Genomic DNA, 21,420 nt, shown 5'->3' with positions numbered 1-21,420 from the left:
GTCATTAGCAAAGGGACCTCGTTGCAACAGGATTTCTCCTCTGGTATGAAATAGGTACCATTGCATTCGGAAATCAGTCTTCTTGGACAACCAAGCAAAGCAAATCTATCGGACCTTGTCACACTGCCCTTGTTCAGTGATGCCGCTGGTGGGTCAAGAAGTTAAGAAAAAAGAGTAAAGAGCTGGATCTACTCCAAAGTACAACAACATTAAATTTTCTTCCAAAGCCTGACAATATTACTAACGGTTTAACACTTCAGATTAAAAAATTCAAGTTGTTGCTTTCGTTCTTCGAAAGGCTTCATTTTCAGAATAAGATGAATTTTTTGCATAACGAAAAATTTGATGCATTTACCGTATATTTGGGCGTACAATATACACCGCTGTATAACGCGCACTACATTTTAAATTTTTTTATTTCAAATTACATTCAAAAATTAAAATCAAATTACATATTTTTTTTTTTTACTTTTAGGTATATTCACCGTATAACGCACACCCTTGGCATAGTAATAAATTTTACAATGAAAGTGGGTTGTATTCAACGCACGTGCGTACAAGAATGTTTTTCTAGGGTTTTGGAAAAAAGGAGACATAATTTGGGGTAAGAATGCGTTTCCAACCCGAATGAATTCGCAGAATTACGAGTCAGACAGTGTGCAGGCATTTGTACAGTCATCTGAAGTACAGTCATTTGACTCTTTATACAGTCATTTGAAGCCATGATTTTGAAGTGAGCATTGGAGGCTTTAGTAAATCGCATTTACTTCAGGAAATGCAGTTGATCTAGTCTTCCTTTTAATAGTAAATATTTTTTCTGCCAAATGAAACAAACATAGTGCTGGTTTCAACTGCAAAGTCATTCAGTTTGCGAAAGGAAACACAATTCAATTTGCGAAAGCTCCACATGTGAGTGGAAGAAAACTGAAATCACAATAATTGGTATGCTGAAGAATAAATGTGTTTTGCTGAAAGAAGCAATGAAAAGCCTATCCTAAAAGAAATATTGCAAATCCTAAAATGTCGTCAGAATGGATTAATTGTAATAAGAAAGAGAATACGGTTATTTGCATTAAATTGGACAAGAAATAAAATAAAGTAAAGCAAAAAACTTCAAACCAATTTTGAATTTGTGCAGTCGATTTATGGTGCGAAATAATTTAGGTCTATGAGAGAAAAACAAAGTTTCGCAAAGGCTTCCGAAAGATTTGGGCACCAAATTGATAAATTTCCAAAAGTATGTTATTGACCTACGAAAGGCCAAAAATTATTTTCAGTCGCACATTGGAAATACGAATGAAACTCCAGTAATTCTTGATATGCTAGGAAATTAAACAATTGACATGCAAGGAAAAAAGAGGTTCACAAATAAATCTCACTTCATTGTAGTGCGTTCCTGCTTAGCGCACAGCGCAAAATTAAAACAACCCATCTTTATTTTTAAGAGAAAGACGATGATGCCGAAAAATAATTTTCTGTATGGAACTTTCATTCGTGTTAACGAAAACGAATGGATGGTCGAAACTGTGTGAAATTGTAGGTAAGCCTTTTGCATTAAATAATCCAAAAAGTCATTTAGTTTAGAACACGTCCAGATCCCATCTAGCGGATTATACTGAGAACTTGTTGAAAACGTGTAGTACAAACATAGCGGTGTTTCAGGTGGATTAACGCCATTAGTTCTAACTACGCAGTAAAACCTCTCCAAGTTATAGTTCAGAGAACCATCGCTAATCCGTTGCAGCTTTCTCCAAGTCATCCTCTTACATATATATATATATAGTGTATCTATACAATGTGTATTTAACCCCTGATTTATTTTGTTTTAGGCTTGAGTTATTAACCCACCATATTCACAACAAGAATGACCAAAAAGTATCTATTTAGAGAAGATGTAGGAAACGATTACAATGTTTTTATTAAGGACATAAATTTTTACGATGATCCGTGTTTCTTGTCATTTTGTGGGCAGATTGGGATATTCAGCATGCCAATTAATAATGTTGTTCCGCAGATCATCAGCGAAAGCACTACATGTTCTTGTGTTCGTTAACACAAGCACATCTTAGTGTTAGACCAACTATGAACGAACTCGAATTCTAATGATACTTTACAAACATTTGAATACTTTGTTCCGGTTTCTTAATAGACATCGCGTGACTCTCTATCGAGAAGCCGGAACAACTTTGATCCCACATCTACAGGTCTCAGATTTCGGCACCAAATAATGCGCTTATATACATATTTTATTTTCGTTATTATACATGCAAATGCTCCAAACATAAACATTTCGTTCTTACAATTTTGTGTTGCCATATTCAAAATTTAAATCAAACTCCGCGCGTAAGAAAATCGTGACTGCTTATCGAGAGGTTAGTATATACTTTACAATAAGATCAATCAACAAAACTGTCACTTTCTTAAACAAAACAACAAATGTCTGAGCAATAAGTATCACGAAACGAGTTTTTACCTTAGTGTACGCACCTATCAAAATAATAGCTATATGAAACGTTTTTTGGATAGATAGCACGAAGCTCCTATGTTACACTGGATCAAGAGCATCACAGAGCAGTCCTTGTATCACCATATTCCTGGTGCCCAATGCTTGTTTATGTTACATTTTGTCGTGTGTGAAACTCATGACGCACCAACTGTATTGACTTCCCATCTTATTGCGTTTGTTATTCCCTCTGTAATGCACATGAATATATGAATATTTCATGATGATCTGATGCATTTAGATTAAAGAAAAATAATCGCAAATGTTTCTCGCTGCTAATATAAATAACATTTATAATGATTGATCGGAAATTTCTGAATCCACTGTATTATACTCGTCTGTTTATGTATGCATTATGTTTATCTACGAAATAATCTTTTCCGAGCAACTAACTACAACCTGAAACAAGCAACATTATTTCAGTATAAACAATATATGTATAACATAAGCATAATAAAATAAACATTATCGAAGGTATTTATGCATTTACCTGCAGCTGAGGGAAAAGAATCGGTCAACAAAGAAAAGGAATCATACGGGAAAATATCGGGTTGCATATACATTGCTGACGGAATTGCTTCGTCTGTATACAAACTACTTTCCACAGTAAAAGGAAATAAATTCTTAAAAAAAATAGAAAGGAAGTATTTAGTAGGAAATGTCATTCAGTAAAGAATAGATGTTAAAAACTCGAATCCAGCGTGATGTCGTTAGCAGATCTTTTCCCTTCTCACGTAACTAACTACCTTTGAACAAACATTATTAAGTAGTAACTGTTTTGTAGCTTTTCATTACTAACAAAAAAAAGGTACGGACGGCTGCTTGAGCGTGAATAATAGACGAATTTGTTTTTAAATTTTTTTTTAGTGGCAGACCTTGACGCGTTAAATTGACCTCCTCATTCCATTCGATGCTGTAAGCTGCGAATACACTGTAACTGCACGCGAGCTTTCAACTGTGAATTTAAATGACTTGATTGTTCTTCCTGTTAGGCGCATTTTGGCAAAATGGTCTGATGTAAAGTGTCTCGTTCGCTTATCGCTTCAGTTGCGATTCTAAAAGGGTAATACGCGGGATGAATTTTAAAATATATTTTGGCTGGCTGCATAGACAATGACTGTCTTTCAGAAATCCAAACCATTGAGAGAATAATCGCAGAAGAGAGGATTGTTTATCAATGAAAAGGATTTATTAGTAATGGGATTAGTAAAGATAATAATAGATTAATGGAAAAACTTTAAAAAAGTGTCTCTTTCTTTTTTAAAATAGGCTTTTATTTAAAACTCATGAAATAATTAATAAATTAAAGTAATAAAAGTTATTTATCGTGTAGTTTAATGAGAAAAAAAGATGAAATATTTTTTTTTTACGAAATTCATCTTCAAATTTACATCATGAAGGAAAAGGTTCGTGGTGTGTCCCTGATAAATTTATGAAGATAATGCAGGCCGCCCAGACGGTATAGTGGTTAGGAGAGTCTACGGCGGTAACTAAGGGCCTGGGTTTGAATCCCGGAAAACGCCTGGGTATTTTAAATGTACAGTTTCCGTGCGGCATGGGTGCACTCTAAATATGCGACGAACCGAAAGTCCTCTGGAGAGGTTAGTGGTAGGGAAAGACGGATGGCAGATCCTCGGACCCGCCCTCCCAGAGTGCTCTCCATCAAAAGTGGGGGGGGGGGCTGGAACTGAGCGAAGTCGTACTGTCACCTGTATGGTGCTCAAGGCTGTTGCCAATGAGAGCGCAATCTTGCACTCCTTGCCAAGATGAATTTCGTGAGCTTGTTCTGATGTTACTGTCAGGCAAGTGAAATAAGTCTCAGATAATGCAGAAGAAATTTTAGAGGGGATTCGGTCAGCTTTCGGTTTAGCTGTTAAGCATTCAGTTTATGAATTTTAAAAAAAGAACTACTTTTATTCAGGATTTGGTATTTGTTAACATTTTATGTACTTTTATAGTCTTTTATTTAAAAGACCGCGTCAAAAATGATCTAAATCTAAATAAATGCATGTGTATTTTTCGACTTTTTAAAGAGGGGGAATGAACTTTTAGCAGTGATGAAAATGGAGGATGGAGCAAATGAGAACCACTTAGATAATAACTCCTACCTTTGGTGATGAATTTCAATTATTCGTTTTCATTATTTAGTCATCCTTTCTTTTTTGCGATTCCTGATGTAAAACCGTATGTGAATTTTGTAAAGATAATTATTTAATCTTTTCTGTTAAAATATAGGATAAATTATTTTATCTTTTAAATCATTAATTATTCTTCTAGTTTTAAGTAATTTTTTTTTTTTTATAAAAACCTTAAATATATACTTTTACGGTTACTGAGTTTGAAAAACGGCTTTGATGATGAACCTTCGTTTTTCTTCTAAATGGATTAAGTGCAGTTTCTTGTACTGCTAAATGTGCAAATAGGATCGTTCTCAACATAGTTTATTCATTGATTATTACTTTTAATATTTTTAATTGCCTGAAAAAAGCATGGCAATAACTTCGGGTATTTATTTAATTGCCTGAAAAAGGCATGGCAGTAACTTCGGGCGCAATCAGCAGTGGCAGATTTTTCTAGTATGGAAAATCTGCCACTGCTGATTGCGCCAAAATACATGTTTTAACGTATGCTTTTGTTGTTATTGTTGTAACTAATCCTTCTGATCTGAACAGTCAAGATTAGATCCATGTATCATGTGATCAAGAGAGAAAGTATTGCGTTTGCCTTTGGCTCGGGCACCTTATAGATAGCGATACGAGTTTTTCAGTCGTACGTATCATAGCAATGTTAATATGAGTTTTAAATGAGAACATCTCGCAGAGCGGGCCATGGATCTTCTTACTCCGCTCTGTTCGGATAGTGGTTAACGATTATATCCATCTTAAATTTGGCAAGATATCAAATGTCAAATTGGAAGAAAAAAAAAGAAAGAAAGAACTTTCAGATTTTCAGCTCGTAATACAAAATCTAAAAGCTTTCAGATTTTATATTACGCCCAAGAGCGCGTTTTTTTTTAACGTTTTGCGTGATACTTTTATTTATTAAAAATATCATCTTCTTCGCACTTAAACCACATAAAATTAAATTCAACAGCAATATCATAAAATATTTAAAAACAGCATATCTTTAGAATTTCTGATGGACAGTCCCGTGTGCTGGAGATAAAAATGTTATTTTTCGTACAGGGTTGCCATTGCTCGTTTTGAAATTGTTGAGTTTGTTAATAAAAACCTTCGTTAAAGTTTTACAAAATTCGAAATAGATGATAAAAAAATTCTAAATTCAAAATTCGGGCTTCCAACTGCTTATGTTCGGTTGGAGGACTATGTTATTCAAAATATGACGGTTCTAGGTACAGTTGGTTTTTCACAACGAGAGAAACATTCATGCATTTATGCAGATTCTTCATTATTTAGTTTCTTTAAATACATGGCTATAATATTTGGTGGCAACAGCTTGAAAAGTGAATCAACGCAGAAAGTGAAACGTAGCAAAATGACTGTTTGAGACTAATAGCCCATTAGGTTTAACTTTCCTTTGGGCTTAAAAAAAAACGTAAAACAGTATGTAAGGATTTATTTTATTCTAACCAATTATTTTTAGCTTAACTTTCCTTTTCCTCTTGATTTCAGTTTCCTCCCGGACTGTTAATTTTTTATGACGTAGTATTCAAATTTAAACGTGTTTCAGAAGCAGTATTTAAGCTGCGGGTCAAGAGTTCAAAAAGGGTAGTTCCGATGTTTATGCTGCGAGTTTGAAATTAGCTCTCTAGTTCGGTATTCGGGACCTTACAGTTTATACTGATATTTCTCGGCTCGGTTTTGCTGTGTGCAGTCGCTAGCGTTAATTTAAGCTAAGGAGCTAGTCGTTCATTATCTCAAAATTTAATGTGCATTTGCATTCTTATTTTCTGTTAATGCACGTTAGCCACAAGTGGTGGTGATATGTGAGCACAAAGTGTGTGCATCTGTTTTAATTTATTTTAAATAAAAAGGTTATTTAAAACCTTTTTTCCGCAGAACTTATTCTTAAAGACATAGCGAGAATTCGCTACTTAGTCTTCGACGTAGAGTCACGTAGACGTTGTATGCTATCTAAAAGAACACGAGCCTTTACAAGTATTTGTGATTAGTGATATTAATTAGAGATTTGGACAGAATTAGGTCAATAATAATAATATTAATCATACACTCATTGAATTTATGTCAAAAAATTAAACCACAAATTAAAAATTAATAGTGCAACAAAATATTAGAATTTTCTTTTCTCTCTTTTTAATTATTATTCATTTATTTAATTTTGTAAATAAGAAAATATCCTATTACTTTATGCCCTTTTCTACAAAGCAGAAAATAAAAGCTATAGTATAATGTATAATCAGTTCATCAACCTCTGGTTTTCTTAATGTTGATAATAATCGACGCTGGGAAAGATGATGCTGGTAATAGCAAAATTACTAAATTAATCTTTGAGTTTCGCTCTGAATGCTACAAATACTGCTCGCAAGTAACAAAAGTACAAATACTAAATAAGATATAAATTCGAGTACAGATTTATGTTCTGTTTCAAGGAGAAAATACAGAGCAAATTCAATTGAAATAATTTACAAATAATTCGCAGGACTAGTGTTAAGCATACCTAACAAAATTTAGGAAAAATTAGAAGGATGTTTGTTTGCATTCTGAATGATCTTAAATTCAAACTGATTATAAAAATCGGTTTTTTGCATATTTGCTTGGAACTATTGCAGTTTTATAACATAATTAAGTCATTTCAAACTTTTCAAATATTCCGTCTTTGAAAAAAAAATCCTGTTTTATTATGTGTACTGGTTGACTGGCTTTTTGGTTCACAGAAGGTGAAAGATTACTATTTCCTGTTTATAACATTCATACAAACTTTTGAACAAACAATTCGAAAAGCACTTTGTTTGGGAGAAAAACATTTTGAACAAACAAAACTCATACAAATCTGAAACATCATTTTGAACTTTAAGAAATATGTATGCTAAACTGTGCATTCTGTTTTTCTTATTTAAATTTAAATTTATCAATTTTACATAACTTTACCTGTTGTAACCAGCAGACTATTCAAAGCTTTTGAATGGCTGCTCTTGTTCAGAGGAAAAATGCAAGTAATTTATCAATCAATTAAATATTTTATTGCTTTTTTGCAGCCCTTCTACAGAGTTTCATAGATATTTACATTTGTTTATTTAATTAAAGATATATATTGTTGACCCCTTGTAAACGAAAAGCACTTCACTTATTCTGTTGTTGTTATTTATGCGCACTTGTCTTACGTAGTCAGCCAAAGCCCCCGAAATTCTTCGTGGCAAGGAGTGCTAGATTGCGCCTGCCGTTGGCAACGCCTTGAGCATGTTTCAGGTAACAGTGCCAACTTCTGAACACATATAATGATAACTTGCATTCATTTTTATTATTTAAAAAAAATTCATTTAAAGCAAAATGCCTTCCATGAAAATACGAATATATTTACTGTTAGAATTTGCTCAGTTCCGCTCCCAATTTTGACGGAGAGCACCCGGAAGGGGGGGGGGCACGGGTTCGAGGGTCTTCCACCCCTTTTCCCTTCCACCAAACCACACGAGAGGACTTGCTTATTTTATTTGCGGCATAGCGGCACTCTGAATATGCTGCTTACTGCGTGCCGCCATGCCGCACCGACACTATGCATTTACAAAAATGCATACCTTCTCCGGGATTCGAACCCGGGCCCTTCAGCACAACAGTTAGCTACGCTAACCACTATACTTGTTGCGCGGCTCACTTATTCTAATATTAAAGACAAAGAGTATCGCTTAAGGTCTAAAATTCGAAACGTTAAAGCTATGTGGAGAGCCATCAGGAATGATGAAGAGGAATAAATTAGTAGAATAATAATAGATAGAACAATACATAATGATTAATTAAAATTAAGTAAAATATTTAAGGGATAAAAATGCTAATGAACTAAGTGAAATTAATGATTAGTAAGTAAACTGTAAATTAAAATACCATAAAATAATAAGATATTGATTAGATAATATTGAAAAAATTAGTAATAATTATTAAATTTAAAAAAAATCGTAGAAACCAACTGAAGTAATAAAATGTATTAAAGATGAGTAAATTAACGGAAACAAAACATGATACCGAGGACAAAACGAAAATGAGAATTTTGATCAGTATTCTTCGCACTCGGATCAGATTATATCTATATCATGGCCTCTAATTGGCTTGAAATCATTTTGACCACATTTTTACAGATTTTCCTGATATCGCCTTTTGACATGGAGGAATTTTTTTTTTCCTCATTCATTCATTTCTGATTTTACTCTGCGCAGGAAATTTGATTCAGTACGAAATAGCAGTTTTAGTTACTGCTAAATAAAATGCTGTATTAAGAACAGAATTTTCTGTTAATATTACTATTCAGTTGCACAATAAAACACCAGAGGCCATTTCATTTATAGCGTTGGTAGATTACGGATGGAATTACAGTTTCACGTATTGAGGCGTACCAGAAACGGGCTTTGACTGAAATTACGAGCTGATTATAGCAAAATTTTTATCCTTAAAATGCATACTTATAACATACTAAAAGCTAAATCCATCTTGGTAAGTGCATTTATTCTTGCAATATCAAAAAAATGACTAAAACAAAAGTAAACCTTTCTTCAACATCATAAACTAGCTAATTTTCTTACATTACGCGATTTGGAAATATATCGTGTTTTTATCTATATATTTACTACACATGGCCGTTTAAAGTTTAAAATGATTTTATTTCTCAGAAAAAACAAAAATCTAAATACCTGTTCAATACTTCCTTTAAACTCGCCGTTTAATTTTCAGTCGACTCATGATTTCTAGAAAAGATACTGCATTTAATTTTAAAATACATTAAATTACCAATGGAACTTTAAAAAAAACTCAGAAATAAGTCAACCATATATAAATATAGAGTACAGTGTAAACCTCGAAGCAGAAAACTTATCTTTGTCTTATGCAAAAGATAATAACAAACAACACTAAATTCAAAGGTAAACCACAAACACTCTCTTCCAGATGTATGCAATACACCTTTTGCCCGCGTAAAATATTTCGTTAACCAATGTCGTAACATGACAGCATGGATAATATAAGGAAGAAGACACAACTCGTTTTGTTTCAAACATCTGATTCTAAATAATATCCCTTAAATCCATGCCCTTCTGTACCTTTAAAATACCAGTAATTAATATGGATTTTGCTCCATGATTTAGTTAAAAAGTGACACTTTATTTATAATTTTAAATTTCTAGGCGTATTTATTTATTTATTTCGTTTATATTTTTATTTATAATTTATTTATAATTTTTATTTATTTATTTATTTAAAAAGTTAAAATTAAATATAAATATATATTTAAAAAATAAAAAATTTTTGAACTAATACTTCAGGGTGACGCTTCTGATCAACAATCACACTTTTCTTCAAAAGTAAAAAATTAACTTCAAAAGTAAAAATTAAGATTTAATTAGTAAGAGAGAATTTTCTAAGGCAAAAAAAAAAAAAAAAAAAAGTATTAATGCTGTCATTACCACAGCTATAAAATATATGGTCATTAAAAAGATGAAAATGTTACGGTTTCATATTATTAAACATTGCGAAAAACTCAAGTAACCTTAAAGTAGTTTATTCACAGATCCAAATATAATTTTTCACTCAATTTTAGAAATATTTGTGTTTATTTTATCTGCTTCTATTACTTACTAAACATTTTAACTCAGAGTCAGATTACGTTTTTAAATGACGCATGACTATATCTGCATCCTTAAAGATAAAGAATTTCTGATGTCAGTTGGATAAAAGATAATTTCGGTGAGCAAGGAAAGGATAATGCTATTAGCTTTGAAATTCTTTTAAACAACTAACATGATATTTCTTTTCTTCACAGGCATTTATTGCACAAAATAACAAAGTGATCTGTCCCTCCAAAGCCATTGCATTATAAAGGATTTTTCTAACGTTTACCCGCTCAACATCCTTGCGCAAAACGTTTAATTAGGCAAACTGAACTTTTCGCACAGTTCAGTAAATAACATATTTCTTGATTATTATAAATTTCAGAAAATCGATGTTTAATTATTTTTAGTCAAAGGTACATAATTTTACATTAAAAATCTAGTCCCACTGTTCTTAATTTTCACAAAATGCGCAGTTTAGTCATTAGAATTCAAGTTTGAAAGTCACAGGAACATTCTGAAAATGAGAGAGTAATTTTAGTTCATTTTACTAAAGGTAAAGTATATACTTATATTTTAAAAGTATATATTTTATTTCAGTCTTATGAACAAATATTGAAATTTTAAACTGCTACGCACTTAATGAAATACAAAACTTCATCAAATAATTTGATATCAGATACTTTCCGTTGCCATAATATTTTTTTGCCAAAAACGTTATGTTTTTAAAGGAATTTCGTTTTGAAGACATGGAAAAAGTCACATTCATAGTGATTTTATAGAAGCTTTGCAGTAATTTCTGCAGTTCAGTGACAAAATTTTGCTTTTCTCGCAGTCGCTTTGTGTTACACTTTTCCTCTTACTCAACTATTATCAACAGAAGAATTTTTCCACAGGATTGAAAATTCCGAAATATATCTTCAAAATCCATATCTGCAAAAATACTGTATTTAAAGCGCATAAAATGTTCATAACTTAAACCTGATCATTCCATTCTTAGTTATGGAAACAAACTTCCTATTTCTGGTTCCAAGCATTAATAAATTTTTCTAACAAATACAGTCATATGCAATTTTAAAAAATTAATAAAATTTTATAAACTCGTGTGTATGCATGTGCATTGTAGCTATTAAATCCACAGTCATCTGTTTTCCATCATTTATAAATTTTTACTAGATTTAATACTCATTTTCATGTAGACTGCGAGATGATGACATTGCGACATCTATTATGCAGAAGTAAGATTTTTCGTCATGAAAATTTCTTATGAATTAAATACACAACATCAATACTCTATAGGTTCTATGGAATTTATTCATTATTTCCGATAACTGAAAAATATACGTTTTTGTACAAGTTGGTGCTGAACCATCTGGTTCATTTCATACATGAATACTAACATATCGCTGTTAGCATAAGCAAAACGATACTGGATAGGTTGTAGTAGTCCCAGTTGAGCACGCAGTCAGTCACGATTGAGCTTTAGAATGCGCTGCAACATGTTATCGGCATTCGTATTCATTACGATCTGTGAAAGATGTGCAACACGATCTTAGTGTACCTTTTTTTTTTTTTTTTTTTTTTTTTGTTGCTTTTAGTTTTTAGAAAAAGAATGAGAACTGGTTCCGGAAGTGGCTTTGGGTTCCAGAAACATTTTATTATTTTCCAGAAGTCAAATATCGGTGGACTGATATTCGAACCCTCCGACGTTTGTAAATGTGTCATGGATGTTTATAAACGTGTAGTGCCTCTGCGACACCTGTGCATTTTAAATTCTTTTAGCTGAATGTAACCTTGAAAGTTGATATTGGGTAAGAGGGGTTGAGATCCCTGGATTCTTTTCTACAAAGTGTTCTCGAATAAAACTGGAATGCAGCAGGGAAGAATGGTACTGTCAATGTTAAGATGCTCATGTTTCTTGGCCTAATCAGGCACTCTTTTAGGTTTGGTCATGATTAATTCATGGATCTGATCTAGCGCATGATTTAGATAAATGCGATAAGTCACAACAATAAAAGAATTCAACAGCCATTGCTCAGGACGTTTAGGCTAATGAAGATTTACTAAAGCATGTAAACAGAAATTTCCAACCACGCTTGCCACAGTGCATTAAAGTAAAACCATCAGCCTGACATAATTAAAAGACTAAGTGTATAATCTATAGCTAATAAAAAGCAGCCACGCTCATATTTATTTATAGATAGGCTGGTGAGTACTTACTGAGACTCGTGTGCAACAATTTCCAGATACGCTTGCAACAAGCAGTGATGTAAAAGAAGGCTAAAATCTCATGCAGTGTTTTTTTAGTAATTCCTTGTACGAAGTATGTAATATGAACAAAAATATGTAAGGAGTTTAATTAATTCTTTATATTTTATTCTTTATAATTAAGGAGAACGTTGTCTGGAATTAGAACTTTTCTGAGAGCTACTGAGTCCTTTTTTAATTGTTATTCTTAGTTGCCATGTGTACTACTGACTGTGAACAATCTTTCTGTTGGAGAATTTTCATTCTGTTGTAAAAAGTGCGTCTCTGATAACCAAGTTTGTTTTATACTTCCTTGTACGAAGTAAAAAGGAATTATTGTAATCGTGAAAATTTTCAGGCGTCATATTTCAACGAAAATATCCATTTCGACCGCTATCGAATGCAATTTAACGATGTTTTTGCGTGACATATGTACGTAAGGACAGAATAAAAGACTCTTTTGCCCCAAAAAAATTATAAAACTGATTTAAAATGAATTCTGAAGAGAATTTTTCGTGGCGTCTGTACGAACATATGTACGTACGTATCTCGCATAACTCAAAAACGAGTCGTCTCAGAACGTTGAAATTTTGTATATAGGACTGCTATAACATGTAGATGTGCACCTCGTATTTTGGTTACAATTTGCCTCACCAAACGTATATAATTATATATATCCACTCTGTTAACCGGTTCAGTGATCTCAGTTTCTTTACTTTCATATATGTTTGTAAGTTGTGCATGTTTTGCTTTAAAAGGTGATTGAATTACAATATTTGTGGAGTAATCAACAATTTAAAACTTGTTTAAGTGTAGCTAAGCCTGATATTTTTTTTTATGGCGGACATTGCTTGTTTACATTTGAAACAGCAGGATAGTGGATTTGTTGCCAATCTAGAGGAACTTAAATTATTTTGGACGTAGATCGGTTAATTTAAAGTATATGTTTTGAAATCTATTGTTTTTATGAAACACAAAGTATCAGAAGAAGCTATTATCAAGAAGTTTTCAATAATTTTTTTAATAATTATTCTATCAACATCATTGTATAACTTGGCTTGAAGATAATATATCTTTTTTCAGAATCTTACATTTAATCTATCAACATTAGTGTACTGAGAAAAGCGATTTGTTTTAAGAAAAACAAGAAGGCGTCAAGGAAGTTGTCTGTCTTGTAATGTGACAGGTTGTTTGTACCAAAGTTTCCTCCAACAAGTAATTAAATGGAACTGTTTGTAGAATGTTGTTTAAAAAGGAACATGATTAATATCCTGAATTCAAAGAATCATTTTAAAGTAATCTGATCTATATTGTTAGCATAGGAAACTTAACTGAATTAATAATGTTCTAACAGAATCTGAAGTCAGCTGATGTATTTAAAAACTATTTTTATGTGTGTTTTATATTTGAATTTTAGAAAGATAACGCCTTCATTTATTATTGCGAATTAAATCATGCTTCATCCTTTCTGGAATTTTTTCAAGGAAACAAGTGTTTAAGATTTACTTCGTAATTTTTAATACAGATATTTTGAGTTTTTATGTATTTTTGCCTTGCCACGAAGTGAGAACTGAATTAATTGAGAAATACTCAATCGTCTGTGAAAAATTTCTTTTTTGTTTTGTTTTCTTAATTTCTTTTATACATCATTCTAGCTTTATTATACTATTTGAATAGAACATGTGGCAACGATTAGATATTCATCCAAGCATTGAAAATATCTCTGCTTGGAATAAATGCTGTAAAAACGTTTTGTATCACCCACATATCGTCTAAATGCCCAGCTTCAAAAACATATATGAAATTTTCTAAGAATTAATAATAACATTAAAAAATTAATATGTTATATCGCGGAATTATTGTATTATCAACAACTCTTGTTGAAACAGTAAAAGAGATAATAAGTGAAATTCGTCATTTTCAGCTAAAGGAGAAAAAATTATTTTGGACGTAGATCGGTTAATTTAAAGTATATGTTTTGAAATCTATTGTTTTTATGAAACACAAAGTATCAGAAGAAGCTATTATCAAGAAGTTTTCAATAATTTTTTTAATAATTATTCTATCAACATCATTGTATAACTTGGCTTGAAGATAATATATCTTTTTTCAGAATCTTACATTTAATCTATCAACATTAGTGTACTGAGAAAAGCGATTTGTTTTAAGAAAAACAAGAAGGCGTCAAGGAAGTTGTCTGTCTTGTAATGTGACAGGTTGTTTGTACCAAAGTTTCCTCCAACAAGTAATTAAATGGAACTGTTTGTAGAATGTTGTTTAAAAAGGAACATGATTAATATCCTGAATTCAAAGAATCATTTTAAAGTAATCTGAAAAATCTGACTTTGCACTCAGATTTGCTTGTTAAGTTAAAGTTCGAGTGAATAAAGTCAGCCAGATAATTTCTGCATAATTATTACGGGTTTCGTGATGAAATTTTTTAAAGTAATTTTGCCCTTTACTTTAATCACTTGAAAGAGGTTTTCTTTAGTTTGCGCACCAAATATGCTATAACAAAATATATTGCTTTCTAAAATTCAAATATAAAACACACATAAAAATAGTTTTTAAATACATCAGCTGACTTCAGATTCTGTTAGAACATTATTAATTCAGTTAAGTTTCCTATGCTAACAATATCTGCCACAGCTCGCGATGATGCAACTACAGGAATAATCAGATTTAAGTTAAGACGTGAAGTAGTAGTCAAGGTAGACATTATTTAAATATACTCTAAGCTGGCTTAGTAATTCTAATCTGGAGCATTAAAAATAACTAATCGGCAGCGAATAACGTACAGCGGAAACTTGCAATTATAAAAGCTGGCAGAAACTAAACGTAGCGTGCCAGAAACACACTATGACTTAAAATCCAAAAAACCTAACTTTAAATATTAGCTAAATTATTCACATTCTGGTGAGAAAACGGAGAGGGGAAGTTATAATAAAGGCTGAAATTATAATTATTTTCATTTAAATAATAACCTTAAAATTTAACGAGAAAACGTTAGTAATTGATTGACTTTGGTTTTGATACAAGAACTTCTCTGCTATTAATGCATCATAGGTAATGCCTACTGCTCTTGTAAAAATTTAGTTTTACAGCTTCTGAAGTGAGCATAAGCATAAAAATGTCTTGTCCAAGGCTATCCTAATCATTTACTCTCAAACTCTTAAGATTCAAAGACTATTATCCGTTACTTAAAAGTAGGTGCTTCAGGTTCCTTTTTCCCTATCCGGCCTGTCATGGTAACAAAGGTAACGACATCTGCTGCAGACGATTGCGTTCTCTAATTATTTCCTTCCCATTTTCTTTCCATTTAGTGCGTTCCACTTCATGGGGAACACACGAATGAAAAATTATTTGAACTATACTTTCAGATGAGGCGGAGCAGATAGAGCTGCGAGATGATGACGATACGTGTAACGATTGCAAATGGTAAAGGTTTAGAAAAGCGTTAAAGTCTTTATTTCAGACTTAGCAGACTATAGTTATAGGTTATAGTTATAGGTTAGTAATGCAGCCATTAAATAGTTTTCTTCTGCAAAGTGGTACTTCACAAGCTTTCCTCAGTGTGAATGAAATTTATGATGAAAAGATTACCGAAACAGTTATTCTCTGCAGCGATTAAGACAGCAGAAAATTTTACAAGAATCGAAGAATTTGCCTCAATATCAATCTTGTCACAGTAGCCCAGTGAAAATTCGACCATATAAATAAGGCTAACACGGCAAGTGCAGAGTAGTCAGCTATTAAGCGTTTCTTATTCTTCACACTTTAACGCATTTTGCCGTTGGTGGTTATTGTGCTTTTCTCCAAGACATCCGTTGCAGACATCATTTTAAATCGTTATGTTTTGGGCACTCAAATATTCGCCACCCATACATCCTCCCCTCCCCCGGGGTCGACTAGTGTTCTTGCTAGGATCTGTACTTAGTCAGTCTCGGCACCGGGAGTATAAAATACACAGATCCGGTTCCTGGTGCCAAAAGGGACAGTTTATGCTACAGAAGGCAGGTGGCTTCGGTATTCTGAGTTAGAGGTACGACGGCCGGTTTTTCTTCGACTCTGTTTCGTGCCCTGCATGGTGCGCTGAGACTTGCGAGCCACGGACCCTGCCTGAAATAGGGAGTAACATATGGGCGACCCTTGTTTACGTCCTTAAATAGGATGCGGTACAAGTAACCTGTTAGCTAGTTACTTATGCATACAGACCATCAGCCTTAGTCCTCGCCTCAAAGTATCCACAGTTGTTTGCCTACAGGTGTAATAATGATCGCTCGGCTACTACGTTTGTTAAGTAATGTTATGTAATAATCGTAGAATAACTGTGTGATTCTGTCAAAAACCCAGAAACTGGTCTTTGTATGTCTGTAATAATTGTTTGGAAATATTTGCACAAGGAGAAATAATGGAATGATTCACAGGAAAAAATGTTCTTCACCTTCAGATTATCCCTGATATTATCTTCCCAAAATATTCTTCTATTAATGAGATTTTCGTGACATGACATGATAAAGCCGTTCAAATTCATCTCTAAAATGTTTAAAAAATATTCTTTAAACATTCAAACTCTTCGACGTAACATTTCTGCTAGATTTACATAATTATTTTTAAATGTCGTTTTTAAAGATTACAACTAATACTCGTCTATTATTTTAAATGAATTTTGCTATCTGACAAGGAAGCTAATCGCTCTTCGCCATGTGATTTAATATTTGCATACCAACTTAAAAATAATAGCAAGCTTCATGCTATAAATTCTATAGAGATACTCGTTACTTGAAAATCTGCTTTTCACATTTTACTTCTGTTGGGTAGTGTAGGAAGCAGCTTCCAGCTCCCGCAATACCAACATTTTTTATTATTTTATGTTGTTGTTCCAAATTACAATGATACATTTCTTATTAGTGAAATGAAAGTTCATCGTTTAAAAATAAAGGCATCCAGAACGACTTTGAAATATTACTGTACATTTACATAGAAACATGATTATTAGTAGAAAATTTGTTGTTCACACGCCGTACTTTTAAAGTACGATTTCTCTACTTCCTTTTGTTTTGGTAAAGATTAATTAATTTATAAACCGACATTTGCGAAGAACTAAGAAAAAGTCTGCACTATCGCTTTAAATGGAAATCGCTAAAGGACCTTCACATTTGTCATTCATCACAAATCACGAAGATATATTGCCTTCTTCATAAAAGGAAAGAATACAGAAGAAAATATACAGATGCATGAAATAGATTTATGTCAACCGTAGCGAAGTATGCTCCTTTCGACATTCCATTCCAACACGTTCAGCAGTATTCTTCCTTATCCTCTTGTTATGCTTTCTGTTCACATATTATGAATGAGTTGTTAACTTCCATGTTACAAGTTCCTTTCCTGTGTCACAAGTTCACACTTCATCCCAGGATTACTCCTTTCAAACATATTGTCGTCACAAATACTTTAGAACTTAATAGTTCTTACAAAATTGCTCAGACCTTAACGTTTAAGAAGTAATGCACTCTGTAAGATACGTTGCACATAGAAATTATAAAATCACATAACAGAAACCTGAAATACCGATATTCTTTACTATCTAAAGCGAAGTTATAAATGTAATACACTATTTTTTCCTATCATTCGTAAAATAATTCCCCTGAATTATGGTTAATATTCACGGGAAATGTTTTCAAATAAATCTTAACTGGATTAACTTTTCGAACTATTCATTCACAGTTTCTCACATAGACATAAGCATTTTGCTATCGAGCAGCAGGACGAATTTTATATGCTGAAGCTCTGGTGATTACTGGGAACTGTAACAAAGAAGCAAAAATCCGCTATAAAACCATGAAGCAGATTCCTCTACAGTCGGCCCTCGACTTTTGCACATGATTGGTTCCTGAGAATATGTGAGAATATTCAATGTTCGAAAGTAGAGGGGTATAAAAAAATAAAACACTAAAAAATTGTATCTTAAAATATTTATTTATCAATAACATTATTTATTCATCATATAAGGCATTTCTGCCGCCTTCTTAGCATGTCTTCGTGACGTAGTGGTCAGCACACTCAGAGCGTATTTCGAAAGGTCCGTGGTTTGAGTCCCGGTGAGGGCATTGCTCATTTTTCATCTCTCCTGATTTCAAAAAATGCCTAATGTCTCTATAATCGATATGCATAATTCAGTTAAAGAGGCGTGTTTAAATGTTTTCAGGTGTTTTCTTTAAAACGTATCGAGAGCTAGCTATATATTATCCTATCATTTTCTTTTCTTGACAAAGAATTCTATGACATTATGTGTCTTCTGCAATCACCCTATATACTTGAGATATACGTTTCCCAATGAAATAACATTCTTCCATGATCGTCAAAAAATTTTCAAAGTGCATGATTTCATTCTCAATTTTGATTTTCAAAGTTTTGACAATTTCTTCAGTTACTTCCCTACTTTCACTATATATTTCATTTAACTCTTTTTGCTCAATTAAGTATTCATTCGACTGATGTACCGAGTGAGACTCAATCAACTCATTAACATCTTCCTGCTGACATTTATGTTAAGTGCAATCATTAGACTAATTAATTCATCTGTGATAGTTTCCGAAGTTTCTTCAGATTTATAAAATCACACATCGCAATTTTATTTCATTTCCAGATGACTGGTTTTTCAGTTTCAGTTTGATAAACTAATATTGGCTTCATTTTAAACCACAAATTTTACAACATCGATAAAAATCTTTGAATTTTAAAAAATGTGCCAAATTATGCTAAAGTAGTTACTGCAGAAGTCGAGGGCGGCCTGAACATGTAAAAGTGGGGCCAAATCAATAAATTTTTTTCTTAAAATTACTGATACATGTATCTGGTTTCGAATTCGACATCTACTTTTTTAGGCTTCATTAGTGACCGAGTAGTTAAGATCGCTAAAAACTGGAAGTATGTTTTGGGTTCGATTCCAGGGTAGTTACATGGTTAGTTTTCCCTATGCGTATTCTTTAGTTTCAATTTAGTAATAAGATAACACGTAGACATATAGGTCAGATAGAAAAATGCTAAGTCTCCCTCACAGCCACTCAGGGGCTGAAAGTATGATCCTAGTTGACACCAGAGCAACGTAAATTAGTGCACTCTTATTGGGCACCGTGCCACTTCCTAGCCAGCAAGTGTTTGAAAATGTCATGCAGCAATCTGAGCTAGTGAGGAAAAAATCGCATTTACCGCAAACCTTCCGTTTTTTGACTCTTACATACTTTATCAGAGACATACATACCTAGACTTTGTCAGAGAAGAGGGAGGAATTTTTTTATAGTATTATAAGGTATTTATCCCACTTTCCTAGCATGCCTTCGTGGGGTAGTGGTTCTGCACGCTGGGCCGGTATTTCTAGAGGTCCGTGGTTCGATTCCCGGTGAAGGCGATTGCTAATTTTCATCTGGTCTGCTTCCAAAAAAATCCTAATGTCTCTACAGTATTATATTATTTTCCCTCAAGCCTGGTGATCCAGAGGTCCAGATATTAGACGTCCGGATTTCAGATTTTATAGTGTACTTGAGATTTTACACAGACACATATGTATATGTTACAGCTAACAGATCCGATTAGTATTAATAATAAATGGTTAATATTAATAATAATTATGTATTTTGGTCAACGAGATTTATAATGCTGACATTTGCCGGCAAATATTAACAGTTATCAGTGAAGTATAGTGAATTAAAGATACATATCTTATGATATATATATATATATATAGAGAGAGAGAGAGAGAGAGAGAGAGAGATAAATATATATTATTTAATAAGTATTCATTATTTATGCTATAAACGAATTATTTTAAATATGTTTTATTAGATGCTTAAATTATTTGTTTTCGGGGGAAATGTTTCTGTATAGTTGATGATTTTTGACTTTTCATATCTGCAGCGATCTGAGCCACAATCATTTGTACAACAACAATATTGAAATCTTTGATAGATTTCTTCCATGGACATTTTATTGAGTTATGGTAATACTTCGGAATTCATTAACTGGAATAACTGTTTCCTTGCAGACGGTAAACTTATTCCTCGTGAAGAACTAGTTTTAAGTGCCATATTTTATACCTAGTTAAATAAAAGTTTTAATTTTTTTCTAGGAATTACCTTTCAAATTCAAATGTTCGCAGATTCAGTTGCATGAAAGCATTACTATTAACAACATATTTTAGAATAGTCATAGGATTTTAAACTGTTATTTATACACCCATTAACTATTAAAATTTCAAACAACTGTTTCTAGTTTGACGTTTGATCACATGTTCAAAGTACAACACTATATTGAGCTTTGTCATTCAACAAGATTTTGCAATTCGACTTACAAAATAATAACAAAACGAAGACAAAACCCTTCTTTTTGCTACGTAGGTAAGAATAATTTATAGATTGATAAATGAAAATAAAAACACATGATAAGAAAAAGAATACAAAACACTAGGTAATGCATTTAGTGCTACTTGATATTACAAATAAACTACCAAAGGAAAATCGTGTAAATGTGCAGTATTAAGCACATTTGAAGTATCTAAAATGCAGGGAAATGTTAAAAACACTTCTCTGACTCCGATTAGATTAATATTTATTTACATTTATTCATTTCGAATCTCGCAAACAGGAATCAGTCATTGTTCCTTGGATTTCAGGGTGTCTTAATGTTGCCACTCTACGTTAACTTAACTTTATCAAAAAGTTTATGATGACGCAATAAATCGATGTGACCGAAGCGACACTACTACATTCATTTACTTATTTATGACGGCGTCGCAGAAAGCTGCGCATTAAGTAGTTCGTGAACTTCTTTCTCTTATTATTTTGATTTCTACTGTATACGAAAGCTATTTTGGATGTCCCTCCATTGTTAAGAATTTAAATTCAAGTAAATATTTTTAATTCTATTTCTGTCCTATAATAAT

The sequence above is a fragment of the Stegodyphus dumicola genome, chromosome 7 (genome assembly GCF_044657685.1).
Source record: "Stegodyphus dumicola isolate Sdum_Otavi_A_Nest chromosome 7, ASM4465768v1".
NCBI classification, from domain to species: Eukaryota; Metazoa; Arthropoda; class Arachnida; order Araneae; family Eresidae; genus Stegodyphus; species Stegodyphus dumicola.
Note: the sequence above shows the minus strand (reverse complement) of the source record.